This window comes from Cryptomeria japonica, chromosome 7, assembly GCF_030272615.1.
Source record: "Cryptomeria japonica chromosome 7, Sugi_1.0, whole genome shotgun sequence".
Classification (NCBI taxonomy): Eukaryota; Viridiplantae; Streptophyta; class Pinopsida; order Cupressales; family Cupressaceae; genus Cryptomeria; species Cryptomeria japonica.
Genome location: NC_081411.1, coordinates 801153649 through 801166564, shown reverse-complemented (window position 1 = coordinate 801166564; position 12916 = coordinate 801153649).

The window sequence follows — 12916 nt, the reverse complement described above, 5'->3', positions numbered from 1 at the left end:
CTATCGTGAGGGTATTCATTTTGGGCACTTCAGCACCACCGGACCCACCATTTCACTTTGGTTTGTTCGACATCAGTCTTTTGGCCAAACTTCCTCTTCGGCAAGCTATACATATGTCTCATCAAAACCACAGTTTCATCGATGCCCCCATTTGATCGATGGGACTAGTTGATATTTCTTCGATGTGTCTTTGTCGATGGAAACGAGCTTCCAGTGAAACCATTTAGAGGTTCATCGTGACCGAGGTCTGCTCAACATTCACGTTTGATGACATGCCACCTGTCTGTCACATGGCACTCCTTGATTGGCTCCGGGGTCCTTATCTTGACACCTTAGCATAGCCTCCACTAACTACCAGAATGAACCTCTTCATAACCCTCTACCTTAACTGGTTGCACTAACTGTTGGCCATAGTTCACCGCTAGTAGTTTGTCACCAAGTCGCGGCCTTTAATAGTTGAGCACCTTCATGTTGTGGTATAGTGATGGGTATCAGATCTTTGGCATCATTGTCCGATCTTCTTAAACTTGCAGATTGGTTAATCTCCCCTTTTGCTACAAAATTAGGCCGCTCTGAGATGCGTGCACACACAAGGGGCCCACCAATGCTAAGCTACCACTTTGTCAAAAGCCTTGAAGCTTTGACATTTTATATGTGTGGGGCTCACCAATGCTAAGTTGCCACTTTGTCAAAAGCCTTTAAGCTTTGACACTTGATATGCGCAGGGCTTTGGATTTAAATACAAAAATGCTCCTCCTCGCGGCCAATGTGGGATAAATGGTCTATGCCTTGAACGTTAATTTCTTTTGTAAACCCAGTTTGGCGCCCAAGTAGAAATGCCTTACACAGGCTGATTGCATCTACGTTAAAGTTTCTTTTCTTCCCATGTGTGATGCAAGGGATTTGGCGATACATTTACAAAAATAATTTGCCTACAAGTTTTAATTTTTTACACCCTCACATTACCAAGCCACGACTCACGCAAGAAGAATGGTTGAACCTTGACCCTTGAACCAAAAGGGTTCAAGGGTTCAAGTTCAATATGAATTACAATAATGTGCTACAAAGGTTTAATTTTTCTAAATGTTTTCATGAAAAAGAAAAAACCCTAAACCCTCAATATTTTATAGGTCCCAACACTATCTTCTTTTGAACTTGAAGAATTTGGACCTTCTAGAGCTGTGAAGTCTAAACCTTCTTTTTATGCATCTACATCTACAACCGGTAAGCAAGATTGGAAATATTTATATACAAAGGAATTGGAAGATATGAAGAGAGAAGATGATGAGATTGAGCAACTTGAAGCACTATTTGCTAGAAGAGTACCTAAAGGATTGGTAGGAAGTAAGGATTGGTAGGAAGTAAATATTTTGTATGTAATGAGATTGGTCATTTTGCATCAAGATGTCCTAAATGGAATTCAAGATTTGAAGAAAGAGTTAGAAGATCATTTAAACCTAACCTTGGATATCAGAACAAGTATAAATACAAGAAAAACAGAGACAAAACATGCTACATAGCAGATGAGGAAGGCATTACTGATTCTGATGTAGAGCTAAAAGAAGACTCTACTAGTGGATCTGACAATGAGAAGGAATGGGTGTTCCTAGATATCAAAGAAGATGATCCAGCATTGGAAGAGAATGTACCTGAAGAGAAGGCATTTGCTGCTTAAATTGAGGACAAGGATGAATGGGTAATTGATAGTGGTTATTCACATCATATGACTGGAGATAAAGGGAATTTTATGTCTTTGCAAGAATTTGATGGTGGTCTAGTTAGATTTGGAGATGACAAAGCATATATGATCAAAGGAAAAGGAACTATACCATTGGATGGTAAGAATAATACTGACAATGTTAATTATGTTGAAGGTTTGAGGCATAATCTTTTGAGTGTAGGACAATTTGTAGATGATGGATTTCAATTAAAGTTCAAGGATGGAAAATGCAAAATCATTAATAGATCTAGTTTGGAGATTGCAACCGGTACACAAACAAAATGTAATTATTTCATTTGAACTATGGTGAGAAGATATGTTGGATTACATAGATTGATGAGAGTTGGCTATGACATAAAAGGTTGTGTCCTATGAATTTTGATTGGATTGTGAAGATTAGTTCAACTAAGGCAGTTAGGGATATACCTAAGATTATGAAGCCCTATAATCCAATATGTAAAGAATGTCAAATGGGTAAACAGGTTAGAACCTCTTCTAGGAGTATACAAGATAAATCAAATGATGTTCTTGATCTTATTCATACTGATTTGTGTGGCCCTACTAGAGTTAAAAGTTTTCAACATGATAGAAATTTCATGCTAATCATTGATAATTATTCTACAATGATGTGGGTTAATTTTCTTAAGGAAAAATCTGAAGAATTTGAAAAGTCTAAAATATTTAAGGTTAAAGTAGAAACTGAGATAGGATGGAAGATTAAATGTTTGAGATCAGATCATGGTGGAGAATTCACATCCGGTGAGTTTAATATCTTTTATGAAAAGCATAGTATGAGAAGACAATTTTATGCTCCCCGGACACCTCAGCTATATGAAATTGTGGAAAGGAAGAACAAAACTATCTTGGATGTTGCTAGAACAATGATGATGGAAGCTATTCTACCTCATATCTACTCGAGAGAAGTAGTGAGTACAACGGTTTATACATTCAATAGAGTATATATCAAAGGAGAAACTGGTAAGACACCTTATGAATTATGGTTTGGCAATACACCTATAGTTAAGTATTTCAAAAATTTTGGTAGTAAATATTATATTAGGAGATACGATATCATTGGGAAATTTGATCCTAGATGTGATGAAGGCATATTTCTTGGTTATTCTAATGAAAGCAAAGCATATAGATGTTATAACAAGAGATTTCAGGGAATTGTGGAGAGTGCTAATGTCAAAGTAGATGAGCTGAACAAAAGTAAAATTAGAGTTTATGAGAAGGAACCGATAGTGGAAATGATTATATCTGAACTGGTAGCACCTTTACTGGAATGGAGAGTTGAACCAATTACTCTGACAACATTAGAGAATTCTATAGTAACTAAAGAACAAGGAAGAGTAACAAAAAGTCAGAGGACTCCTAGGTATGTGAGATTGAATCATTCAGAACATCATATCATTGGGGATAAGAGCAATGGAGTGATGACAAGAAGAAGACTAGTAACTAATGATGTATGTTTAATGTCACAAGTTGAACCAATATCAGTAATTGAGGCATGTAAAGATGAATATTGGTTGAAGCTATGGAAGAAGAATTAGATCAGGTTGAGAAAAATAACACATGGACCTTTATGAGTGTTTTTCTTTGTTCACTAGATGCTGGTGGCACTGATTCTGCATTTGCCTGTTGCTATTCTAGAGCCTATTGCTCAGCTTGTGTCTTTGTTTGTGTCTCTGCCTGTTGATCTGTTTGTTTCCCTGTGTTATCATCTTCCACTTTTCCTTCAGTGTTATTAATGTTGTCAGTTACCGATGGCTCACTAGCCATGTTTGTCTTACCGATTCTATCCTGGTCTATCATAATGTTGACTTTTTGAGTATCAACATCAACTGTGTATAGTACCTCTGAATTAGGACTAGTATCCTGTTGTGATACATCCATACTGTCATCTGTTGGTTGCTCTTTAGTTGTTTGTACCGGTGGAGTATCTTGAGGTGGTGGGGGTAAATTATCAGTAATCTTTAAGCTTGGGGGACCACCAACCTTGCTTTTACCCTTATCTTTATCCTTTTGATAGACTTTGATAGGCTCGGGGTTCCTGTACTCTTCTTGCTTTTCCTTCTCCACAAGGAATATGTCCCATGCATTTTTTGTTTCTTTTGTTACCTCATTTACTCTTCCTGCCATTAGTGCAATATGCCAGTGTGCAATAGAGAATACTGACCGGTTGGCTTCTGCAATTAAGTCATCTATTTGTTTTGGAGAGTTGACTGGGTAGACAGCAAGTAATTTTTCAATTTTGATTTTCTTGTCAAGCTCTACCATAGCTTGTCTTCTTGCTTCTAGTCTCTTGAATAATTCATCTGGTAGTTCATCTAGCACTTGCATTAAGAACTTCTTATAGATATCTAGGTGTAAAATGATACTATTTTCAACTTGCTCTTTCTCATCTGCTGATAGTGTATCATAGAATTTTTCTATGTTCTTATGTTTTCCTTCTTCTGTGATCTCATCTAACAGTCTGTCAATTGGGGCAATGTTTTGTTGAGTCCTTTTCTTCTTAGGTGTTAGCTTTTTCTTTGGGGTTGTCTTCTTGACTGGAGACCTCACTGCCAATTGTTTTTGTCTAGTTCTTCTAGGCGAGGGTGTGGATGCTGGTGAAGGATCCCTTTTCCTTACAACTCTTTTAAATGTTGCTGGCATGTCATTCTCTGAAGAAGTTGCTACCGATGATAGGTGAGTTTCAGTCTGTAATGTTGCTAACTCATCCTCAGTGATACCGGTTTGTTTCAGTACATCTTCTTTGATAGCCTTAGCTTGCGAGCCTCTTCTCACAATTGCTTCTACTTTCTTTACTCTCTTCTTAGATTGAATTTGACTATCAATCATTTCTACACTGCCAAATATTTGTTCCTTGGGTTCCTTGGGTGCTTCTAGAAGGGCTTTAGCATATGTCTCAATGATGTGGTCATCAGTCTCGTAGCCCATTTCAATAACCCAAATTGTTCTTGAGATAACTGCTTCCATCAAGATCTCATCCTTTTTAATTACAAAGCATATGTCATCCTTCTATTTATCCACAATTTTCTATGACAGTCTGATTCTTTTGTTCATTCTGGCCTTTACTACTTGAAAATACTCATTGATATTCTTTTCTTTGTTTACACCCATGTTTTTGAATAGGTTTGATAACTATTTCCCTACCGGTATGTCAAATCTAAGGTTCTTGTTCCCTATACCGGGCACCTGTTTGGTTATGTGTAGCATTAAGCATACACGTAAATTACCAAATCTAAAAGTCCCTTTCTTATCCTTCTTGATTTTTTCTAAATTATCAATCAACTCGTCCTTTAGCCATTCACATACATCAATTTTCACATTATCTTTAACCATATCATGTGCACTTTTTATGCATAAGTTGGAAACCGAGTTCATTCTATTTGCATGAGTTGTTTTGTATCCTAAAATCATGCTAACAAATCTCAAATTTATGTCAGTCACATCATTAACCCTTAGAGACCTTCTGTTAGATGTTGCACCAGTTAAGTTCATTACTAGGTCATTTGAGACCTTCTTTGTCTTGTTTGGTCTGCTACCGGTGGAAGGTAACCCTGTTACAGCTTTCACGGCTTCCTTTGTAATTTTATGGATGGATTCAAGCCAAAAGAATGCACCATGTACTCTACTTAACACTATCCTTATTACTTCCTTGGGAAAATCTAGAATGCTAAGGATCTCAGTGAATCCTAGGGTTTCAATAATTTGGTGTTTAGGTTTTACTTTACCGAAATCATCACAAATAATAGATTTGTACATGTTTTTGATTTCTTCATCTCCTAATTCTTCTATATGGCAATGGATATAAATTCTAGGGTCTTCTGCATAAACAACTCCTTTGGGAATTTGGGATAATGCACCAACATTGTCATCCTTTTTAGCTATCTCGGGAACTAGCTGAAATATGGGCCTAGGGTGTTTGATTACCTTGACTACAGTGGGGTTTGCTATGAATTCAGGTATAGAGGAGGATGCCATGATTATAAATACCTTTTTCTACCTTTGAAAAGATTGAATGCTAAAATACTTTGCTTGAATTGCCTTAGCTCTGGAGATTTCACGCTCTTCAAATGTTTGAATGCTAAATGAAGTAAAATGGAGCCAAAATCACAAATTTATAATTTCAATTTGCCAACTACCACATTTAATGCATGCCGGTTAAGTAATCACTTAACTTTGTCTGCTGGTATAGAAGTAAATTTTTTTTTTTTCAACTTCTCATCATCAACCGAGGGAATAATAGCATATGTCTCATTTGATTGCCAAACCCTCAAAGAAACTTTCTTCAATTTGATGAAGAGCTTCCTGCTGGTGGAGTACTACTATGTTCTATCAGTGGAGGAGTATTTCCAACATTATTTAGGTCTCACTTTCTAATCCATTGTTTTGAGAATTCTTGCTTAACCTCTTCAACTTTTTCTTTTCCTTTCAAACTAGAACTTTTGTTGTGTACCAATGATCCTTTACTTCTGTAGAATTTTGCAATATGCCCAATCTTGTTACATGCATAGAAAGTCACATTATTCTTCTAAATAGCTTTCCTATAACCTATGCTAGTTTGTGTTCTACATCGATTAGATAGGTGTCCAAATCTTCCAGAAACATAACATCTCACATTCATTCTGCAATTTTTTAGAGTTATGACCAACTTTGTTGCATTTCGAACATTGACCACTAGGTGTGTTGATATTTTGATAATTTCTAGATCTACATTGATTTTCTCTATGACCATAATTATTACAATTAAAGCATTTTCCACTAAATTTGTAAGCAGTAGGTTGTCTTACCAGTTTGCTATGATCCCGTGTGTTTGTAGTACCGAAGCTTTCTCCTGTCTCAAAGCCAATTCCACAAGTGTCACCATTAGGTTTTTGAATCTTCAACAAGTCACCAAGTTCTTCTGAGCTTTTCTTGAATTTTTCTTTGTGTTGATTTGCAATATCTAGTTCTCTTTCTAAGATCGCTTTCTGTATCATCAGTTCATTGGAGTCATTCTGTGTATGCATTAGATCTGTCTTCAATAAGTCATTTTCATAGCTAAGTCTTGTGTTCTAATTTTCTACATCACTTAATATTTTGGTCAACTCTTCTTCATTCTTCTTCCTATCTTCAATTTCCTTACAAAATATCATGGTCATATCTTGCATTTCATTCTTTGTTGTTATGTTCTCTAGCTTTAGCTTGTTTATCATATCATTAAGAGTTTCTTTTTCATCATCCTCAATTTGCGTTTTTTCACAAAGTTCTTTTCTCTTGTTTCTTGCAATGGTAAGATTTTCTTGAAGTGCTTGAATAATTTCCTAAGCTGCCTTTAGATCATCTTCAAGTTTGATATTTTTCAATTTTTCAGTATCATAGTCTGAGAGAGCTGCTTCTAGTTGCTTTGTCAGATTTTCCATCTCTACCGGTGTCAAGATCTTCCTCAAGCTATTAGGCTTCTGAAAATAGAGGACCAAGCTCTGATACCAATTATTAGGATTTCCATAGATACTGAGACGGGGGGGGTGAATCAGTATATAACCGATAGTTAAAATTTATTAACTTAAAACATGTAGAACATATTAGAACAGTGTACCGGTAAACAAGAAGTAATGCAATAAACAAAGATAAAAGAAACCACATGAAAAACACACCATAACACAAAGATTTAATGAGGAAACCTAGTGTGGGAAAAACCTCGGTGGGATTTGTGACCCATAATATTCACTTGCTTGCCAATAAGAGAATACTACTGCTACAAGAGGGGCCTACACATGTAGGAAGGCCAAGTGCCTAAAGCACACTACTCAAAATAGAAGTCTCACTAACTTACAAAATGGATTATATAAATCTAGTGTCTTGTACTACTTCAAAATAGAATCTATAATGCCAGATCCAATACCGGTTTCTTCTCTTCTTCTTACATAAATCCTTGACCTATAATTCGCATAATAGGTCTACTTAATTTTGCCTAATTACATTCTATCTTCCTTCTCCTTAATATTCTACAATTGTCTCTTGTATATATGAGTCATTTTACAATGTTGCCAAGTCAGCTTATAAAGATTTTACAATAATAAACAAAATATATTACAACAAAAATCCTGTCGGCCTCTGTGCCGGTATGCTTCCTTTTACTGTCGGTGCCGGTGGTCTGAGTGTCAGTGTAGAGTTTGATCTTGCTAGTGCCAGTCTAATTTCTTGCCGGTGTCATAGGATTGTAAGGTTGCCATCAATGAAAAAACCTTCAATCACCTACAATGTCTCATTGGAGTGTGCATATGCCAACAAATAGGAGCATGAAAAGGATCTGAACAAGCAAGTGTAGTGCTATTCAAACAAATCAGACAACTCCTATTGTTTTCTAACAATTACAATAGATTGAAATCCCCTAATTAGGTAAGCTCTAACAAGCTTGGCTCTATTCAAATCCTCTAACCGGGTTATCCATTAGCTTGGATATCAAATCCTCTACTGAGGTTACTCCTTATAGGGTATTTCTTCTAACAATGCATTATAGTCAATCCCTTAACTGGGTGGTCCCCAACATGATCTATTCTTAATAGAACTTTTGTAAAGATTTAACAGGCTAGGCTCATAACAAAGAGAACTTCAAAAGAGTTTTGATAGTTATCTTGTGAGTCTCATCTCACCATGGTTTTTCCCATTTGGGTTTCCACGTCAAAAATATTGTGTCAAGTGGTGAATGTTTTTGTGGTTATGTTCTTATGGTTGATTTGCTTAACTACTTAATCCACTTTGATAAATCATGATAACCGGAAGCATTGTGAAATGAAGTTTTACATATGTTAGTAAAAGCATTTGGATGTTTATGAGTTTGAAGTTATTTACTATTAGTTTGTTGTAATAGTCAACTGGTTTATCTTGAGGGTTTTATCTTGACAGTGATATTGCATTGATAGTTCTAAGTTTACTTTGAGAGATTTATTTTGAGATTGGTGAAGTTAGTATCAATTTTTCTATCTACTGATTCACACCCCCCCCTCTCAGTAGTTGATCGGATTCTTATTCTTTCATCATACCATCAAAGACCTTTGGTACTAAGCTTAACGAAAACTATACTCAGGCATAGGAGATGCTATCTTTGGAGTTCACTCTTCTTTTCGGATTGTACTCTATATTTACATTGTAGTCAATGAGGCTCCTTTTGTGATGTGTAGTGCACTCTAGGCTGTTGGCCTTCCTACATGTGCATGCCCTCATTTTCTAATCACATACTTACTTCAAAATTATTATCTAACTATGGGTAGGCTTCCCACTGTGGTTTTTCCCTTTAATGAGTTTTCCATGTACAAATCTTGGTGTCATGTGTTCTAGATGGATAGTAACTATTATGTGATTTATGTTTATTCTTATTTGCTATATCAGTTATTCTGGTATTTGGTTTATGCATTCCGATATTGGGTAAATATGTGTTTTGGTAATAAGGATTTGAATGCTTAAAGTTTTGTAATCTATTGACAACTGATTCAGCCCCCCGTCTTGGTTCTCCTCTGGTTATTTGAGTTGTCTAACATATGTTTCTTACAAGAACTTTAATGTATATCAGATGGATGTCAAGTTGGCCTTTTTGAATGGTGATCTTGAAGAGGATGTCTACATTGAGCAACCAAATGGTTTTTCTTTATCAATTGAAGGAGACATGGTATGGAAATTGAAGAAAGCTTTGTATGGACTTAAGCAAGGTCCTAGAGCCTGGTATGCTAGATTGGATAAGTATTTGGTAAAATTGAGATTTTGTAAAGGTACTGCTGGTAGTAATTAATACTTCAAAGTTGAGAATGATAACATTTTGATTATTGAAGTCTTTGTTGATGATATCATTTTTGGTAGTGATGATGATTTGAGTATGAAGTTTGTTGATGATATGCAAAAGAAATTTGAGATGTCTATGATAGGTGAGATCAAATTCTTCTTAGGATTGCAGATTACTCAGACCAGTAAAGGTATTTTCATTTCTCAATCTAAGTATGTGAAGGAACTATTGAAAAAGTTTATGTTAGCTAATTCTAAGCCTATTATAACTTCTATGGTGACTAGATGCAAATTATCTAAGAATGATGAATCTCAAAAAGTTAATCATACCTTCTATAGATCTATGGTTGGGAGATTATTATACTTAACTCAGACTAGACTAGATAATATGTACATTGTTTATTTTTGTGCTATATTTCAAGCAGATCCTAAACAGACATGTTATTGTTGTGAAGACGATTTTCAGATACTTGAAGGGGATTGTCGACTATGGCTTATGGTATCTGAAGAATGATGATTTCCTGCTATGTACCTATATTGATGCTTATTGGGTTCGTAATGTTGATGATCATAAGAGTACTATCAGTGGAGCATTATTTTTGAGAAAGAAGTTGATTTCATGGTCCGATAAGAAACAAGATGTTTTATCTTTATCTACTATTGAAGTTGAATACATAGTTGTTTCTAGTAATTGTACTCAGGTAGTTTGGATGAAGAAGATGTTGAAGGATATTAGAGTGATTTATGATGAGCCTACTATTATATATTGTGACAATTCTAGTGCTATGAATATTTCAAAGAATCTGGTGTTGAATTCTAAAAAAAAGCATGTGTCTATAAAATATCATTTCTTGAGGGAGAAGGTTAGTGATGAGGAAGTCATATTGGAAGATGTATCTACAAAGGATTAAATTGTAGATATTTTCACTAAGGCTTTGCCTGCAAATACATTTGTCCATTTGAGAGACAAGATAGGGCTCTCTGCCCATCATGTTAAGAACTAGATAAATGGAGTTGAATCAATCTGGTGGATTTCAAAGCCTTGTCTTTTTGTCCAAGTTGATGATTTGGTGTTTCTACTTAGCCAGAGTAGTCAATGGTTGAGTTAATCAGTGGACCGAGTTGTGAGTTTATCCTAAGGGGGAGTGATTATCCTTCTTAGTAGATGTGTTTTGGGAGAGAGCATAATTTGTATTTTATCTTTGGAATTGCTATCAAAGGGGGAGAGAGTCATGTGAAAAATTGCTTTATCTTTGAGCTTTGTGTGCATGATATGGGGGGGAGTTTGTTGCAGATTGTTGGTGTTGATCTATTTCCTTTCCATTGATTATTTTTCACATTCATATGTTGCCATGAATTCCAAAGACAGAGATTGTTGAATATTGATGCTACTAGGATATGTTGTTGTCATTGATCAACATTTTTCTCTGTTTCTCTGAGTTGTTTGGTGATCCAGAAGATTCATTAATCATATTATTTGATCCAATTTAGAGTTTAGTCTTTCTGTGTAGTGGTTGGCAGAGTTTGGTATTTGATCTAGTAAGATTCGATATGATCATATCTTTGGTTACAGATTTAGGAGAATGATTTGGATATTCATGTGTCTCTTTAGTTTAGATGGTTCATGATTTGGTGCTCCACAAGCTATCTTTATAGTCCAAGTTGCTATTGTTAAGGGTTTCTGTGAGTTAGCATGTTGATAGATGAATATTTGCATAAGTGATGTTGGTGCAGCTATTGCGGATGGTTGTAATGTGCTTGTTGGTGTTTCATGATCATGGTTTAGTCATGGTTAGGAGGGACCTCAATAAGACCTACTTGGGCTATGCAACAAGAGTAAAACATAACAAAAGAAAGATAGGATGATGTAGGCAAATCAGAACTGATTGATTATATCATGAAAACTAATTACAAATGACTAGTAACATCTGGGCTACAAGATTCGACTTAGTAGCCTGCTACATACATGCTCAATTACATAATTAGTCAACTTTGGACCTCTAAATATTAAGATATATCTTCCATATTCTCTCTCTAATAATTATGATTCTTAATTACATTGATTTATATGCTCAAGAGGAATCTGCATCGGTCCAAGAGAAATCAAATGCAAAGGAACAAGATCAAATGTGAAAAACCACTAGGGTGGCCTCTGCCAATGAAAATCCTTTGTAAAATTGAAAGGAAGAAGTGTGGATTAGAGGGAAGGTCGTCCACATGCCAAGAAACATTAGGATCAATAGACTAAATCTCCACAAGCCATGAAAAGGATCTGTAAGATTCACGAATAGAAAATATGTCCAAGCAGTTCTAGTGTTCTAAGGCAAAAAACTGTCACAAAATCCAAAAGCAATAACTTGCCAAAAAATGATCCAAATGTCCTATGGTTCAGGAATAAGGAAGATGGACATGATTACAAGCAAAATAAATCTCCACAAGATCTAGTGAACAAATGCAAGAAAATGCAAAAACAAATACTGAAACTACAAAATAGAAATCAAACTGAAAATAAATGGTTTGCTTGATGCAAGTTTGCCAAGAACTAGGGATGCTACTACATCAGACATCTGGGGTTGTTGAAAAATTGAGTCCCTCACTTTTTGGGGGTCAAATGAAAACCAAGGCGGTCCACCTCTTCTTGAGAAATCCAAGATGAATTTTCAACTAATCTATCCTTCCATTTCACAAGATACTCCTTGTACTGATTGCTCTAAGTACTATGCCCAATCCTACTATCCAAAATATCTTCTATCTCATTTGGTTCCTTCAAGGACAACTTCTTCTCCAAGTCTACAATACAATCTTCACTAAATTTTATTTCATGAAACTAATGTAGATTTGCAATATGTCATATAGGTGAAATACTCAAATTATTCGATAGCTCCACTTCATATGCATTTCTAGAACTAAATTTCCTCAAGATCTTGCAAGGTCCAAACTTCCTCATCTACAAATTGTTATAAGTTCCAATTGGAAATATTTCTTTTCTTAGATACACCATCACTTCATCACCAACTTTAAGTTCCTTGTGTCTTCTTTTCTCATCTTCTTTCTCCTTATATTTGTTGTTCATATCCTCCAATTGTTGTTTAACGTGAATATGTAAGGTCTTCATGTGATCTAAAAATTCTTCTGATTCTACAATCTGCTTGCCTTCATTACTGATATCCCTCAATTCTGATATACCTCTAGGGTGTGCTCCAGTAACAATCTCAAAAGGTGTTCTTCCAGTGCTCTTGTTTATTTAGTTATTGTAGGCAAACTCTTCTTGTGCAATAATTAAATCCAAACTTCTGGTCTTCTTTTCAACTAAACATCTCAAAAAATTTCCTAAGCTTCTATTTACTACCTCTATATGTCCATCAGTCTATGGGTAAAAAGTAAAATTGAATTTCAAATTTGTCTTCATCTTCATCCAAAGTGTTCTCC